This window comes from Impatiens glandulifera, chromosome 1 (assembly GCF_907164915.1).
Source record: "Impatiens glandulifera chromosome 1, dImpGla2.1, whole genome shotgun sequence".
Taxonomy (NCBI): domain Eukaryota; kingdom Viridiplantae; phylum Streptophyta; class Magnoliopsida; order Ericales; family Balsaminaceae; genus Impatiens; species Impatiens glandulifera.
Window position 1 is genome coordinate 134,438,962 of NC_061862.1, and position 4,428 is coordinate 134,443,389.

Genomic DNA, 4,428 nt, shown 5'->3' on the forward strand with positions numbered 1-4,428 from the left:
GACTCTCTGTTAGCACTGCTACATTCCTCTTGACTGAATATCCAGAGCACAAACTCAAGAAATTTCTTCGCCTCTTTGCGTGAACTGCAAAGAGAATGTGATGATGAACGATGGAGGGTTTTAGGTTATCAGTGTAAAATTGTTTTTTTCTTATTTGATATCATTGGATTAGATAAATCATTAAAAAAAAAAAAAATTTAACCAAATTTTAGTTATAAAAGAAAACTTATAAATTTTTATATCAAATATAAATAAAATTTTTTTTTACAACAATTCACTATTATTCGAAATTAATTATATAAAAATAATTAATTTGAGTTTAAATTTGAATAATACGGGAATTTGTGATAAATTAAAATTTAATTTTTGAAATTCGTTGTTTAAATTAATAATTAATTTAAAAGATTATTTATTTAAAATAAAATCGACGATTAATTTTTAAAAATCAATAAAAGTAGCATAAGTATACAAACATATTGACCATAGTTTCTTTTAGTTTGTAGTTTATTGATACTCGAGAAATGGGTTTCGCGCTTCATCATCTGTACCCATTTTAAAAATGGTCTCTGCTTATAGATTTGACCTTTAAAAATCGGTTGTATAACGTTTTATTTTAATCAATTATTCTTCCGGTCCTAAGCATACATAAGATTTGTGCGTTATTTAAATAATTGAGAAAATAATTATTTAAATGCTAGTACATGTTGCTGATGATAACTTAGGGAGGAAAGTACATAAAGAATATCAGTCATTTTAAAGACATTAGTATTTAAACATAAATCATAAATAAGTCTTCATCAAAAAAACTTTTTGTGAAAATATCTCAAAAATATTTTGAAAGCATTTTCTAATTTTTCGAGATTTAAAAAAAAATGGTTTGAGACTCCACAATTAAAAAATTAATTTTGGATTTAAAAAATGTGAACCAAACAGGCCTTAGAACCGGTGTCCTAGACTTTTGTTTGTTTTTATCAGTCGGGGTCCGGGATCCTCGGTCGAACCCATCGGTCTGGGCTAATAAGTCTTGATCGAGGTGTTAAGGACTCTCGGTCCTAGGTTGAGATTTATCGGTCGGGGTGTACAAACAATCGGTCTAGGGTTAGCTCGGGGCTAACTCTCTTGATCCTAAGTTCGGGAAGTATCGGTCGAGGTCGAGATTCCTCGGTCCAACCTCTCGGTCCTGGGTGGAAGCCATCGGTCCTAGGTTTGGGGTTCTCGGTCTTAGGTCTGACCTCTCGATCGGATGTAAAAATCATCGGTCGGACCTCTCGGTCTTAGCTGAAGAACATCGGTCGGACCTCTTAGTCCTGGTTAAAATATTCGGTCAGACGCTCAATCCTGGTCAAAATTATTTTCGGTCGGACGCTCGGTCCTAACCGAACCCCACGATCCTCAAGAACACCAAAATTGCAGATTTTGCAATTTTGATTGAGGATTGGATCCTTTGATCCAAGGGCTTGGGTAACTTCATAAAGCTCCCGGGAACATTAAAATCATTATTGCAAGGTATCATTCAACCTAGAGATGATCAATTTGTTCAAAACAGTTTATGACCAAAAATCATTTTTTTTTGGTTTCAAAGTTGTTTTGAAATAAAAAGAGCTTGGCAATAGCTTCTTTATATTTCATATAATTGATTAATACCAAAACATGAACATTGGCCGTTCATTTGGACCAATACAAGAACTAAACAATTTCATTTATTTTGAAATTTTTGATTTTGATCAAACATGATCGGGATAGATCAAACATGATCCAAACAGTTGTCCAAAATAATTACAATCAAGTTGGAAAACTTTTTGGGATGTGATCTCAAGAATTTGGCCAAGAACAACAAACCCATTTTTTGATTTTTTAAATTTAAATTTGGGTTTTTCTTTGTTAAGACGGATTGATCGGTTCTAGTTTTCACAAAAACTCATAAATGAACATATGATTGATTTACAATCATCAAATTAAAAAAAAACAGTTTAAAAGCTTATGAAAACTTAAATATAAAAATTTTAATTTCAAACTGGGAGTATGAATTAAAGAATAATTGGAAACATATCAGAGATTGGAGAATAATCCTTAGACCTTAGGGAAAATTTTGGGATGCATAGATCCAAGCTTTAGAGCCTTATACGAAAATTTCGAAAAATCCGAAAGCTTAAAACTTTAATGGCAGGTTTTTTATATTTTTTGATTCAGGGCTTGAGATGTTATCTCTTGCCTTCTAAAGTGTTGAGGGAAGCTATTTATAGCCTCCTTTAGTCCGTGGAGCTTTGAGTGAATTGAATCAGCCAAAAGTCATTAATGAAACTAGCATTTAGCCCGTGCATTTGCACGAGTAATAATATAAAAACCGTGAAAAAAATTTACGGAAAACATTTTTTATTTTATTTTTAACCGTTTTAAGTTTATGGGTGAGTCAACCCACAATCCGACACAAGTATTCATTTACTCAACATCACTATATGTTAGTTAATTAAAAAATTGAACTTATATTAATATAAAAACGTCCCGCGTTTATCAAATTTGGTGTTGAATTTAAAATATAAAGTCTTTGTAGCCTAGTTGGTTAAAGAGTTGTACTTGTTTTGTTAGGTTGCAAATTCGAAACATACCTCTAGTATTTTTAATTTTATTTTTAACCGTTTTAAATTTAAAAACGGATAAACCCACAATCCGACCCAAGTATCCAAATTAATCACAGCTCTCGACCCGGCAATCCGGACACTTTAAAAATTAAGCATCATTATATATATATAGATTTTATGTATAAATACATAAATTGAAATTATTCACAAATTAACCTAATATTGAACCATAAATTATTTATATACATAATTACGTTCTTCAACTCGGTACAAGCGCGTAACCTAATGACCTCTAATAATTGGTTTGAAGTTCTTCAAGAGTAGAAATAAGGTCTACACATGAATTCACATATTTTTGAATCTAATCTTCGAGAAATTGTAAGAAAGGGAAGATTATAGGTGCTGTTTTTATATTATTTATTTAAATGAGCAAGAAAGGGAAGACGAGTTGAGTGAACTCGGAGGAATTCAGGTGAGTTTGTGTCATGTGAACCGCCGCCAATTTATATATAGTTAAGAACAAGTCCTGATCTCGTTCTCTCTCTCTCTCAAAATCCAAGATTTCTTTCTTACTAATTTCACTTCAATTTTTGTTGCTACAATGAGATCACGACAAATGCACCTCTTCATCTCCTTGTTGATTGCTTTCTTTGGATTTTGTCATTTCGTGGCAGCAATTGTCGAATTTCAGCTTCCAGATGCATGCATGCAGCAGCAGTTACGGAATGAATTCCAGCACCTGATAGATAAAAGATCTCTCTCTTTCTCTTTCTGTATCATTAATTCCTTGAGCTAGTGTTTATATCCCACATTGCCCAGATGGCATATGTTTCTGTACTATATATATTAATAAGGTTAGAGAGTACAAGTCACGACCTTACTTGAACAGGATCTGTTCTATAGGCTCGTGCATCTGTATCTTTGATTTCGAAGGAGACAGGAATCTATGTCTGGTTGATGAGATGTTGCCGCCAGACCAGAGCGTGATTAACGGCGCTGTTCCCACCTGCTTCGGCTCGTGGTCACACTGCTGTAGAGGATCGTTCTCAGTCGGGGGCTTTGGCCCATGCTGGGTTGGTCTAGCGGTTGTCTGACAGGCTCACATTTTTGTTTTATTTATTTAGTATACAGAAGAAGAGAGAGTCTGCTAATAAAATGAAATGATTTTATGAATGCATTCTCTCTTTCAATGCACAGCTAAATTAGATTTGATGGAATGCACTCTAAAGCAAAACTTCATTGGAAAGGACCTTTTTCTTCTTTTGGAAGGAAGGAAGGAAGGATTTTCATAATTGCTGACATAATAATATTACTTACTGCCTTCTTCTTGAAAAGTCTTTTCAGGGTGTTCTTGAATTCATGTTTATGATATTTTTGCGCTAGACTAATTTACTTGAAGATTAATTGCATACAGACTTTGACATCTAAGAAGACAGGAATATAAGCCTTCTTCTATTTGTGTGAATTTTGTTTTGATCCAAACATATTTTACTATGCAAAAAAAACTCCCCTTTTGAGCTGATGATATTTCTTTGTTTCTTCATCTTGATGTTCTGGCTAGCTGAGTAATTATTTAATAGCCACAAGTGTAAATTCTTAGCATGCTGCTCAAAGCTTATAGACTCTGTAAATTCACATGCCAGCATAAATGATGATTTTTCTGAACTCTTAATTTGCTTACTCGTTTGCATTTGTGAATTGAAATATGGAGAATAGTTTATGATGAGGTGTTTCCATTAGATCAACTCATGTCATGGCTTATAACAAACTCTGATTTTGGATGTTTCACCAAGGTCCGTGTTGACTGTGGATCAATAAAAAGGTTCTACCCTTTCAAAAAGAATATTCC

General features: G+C 33.2%; 1 non-coding gene across 1 annotated transcript; it reads left to right on the forward strand.

The window, feature by feature from the left end:
* The first annotated feature begins 3,450 nt into the window (after positions 1 to 3,450).
* On the forward strand, positions 3,451 to 3,679 carry LOC124923231. The gene has a single exon (XR_007098233.1). It is a non-coding gene; the product is annotated as a small nucleolar RNA U3 (small nucleolar RNA).
* The last annotated feature ends 749 nt before the right edge of the window (positions 3,680 to 4,428 follow it).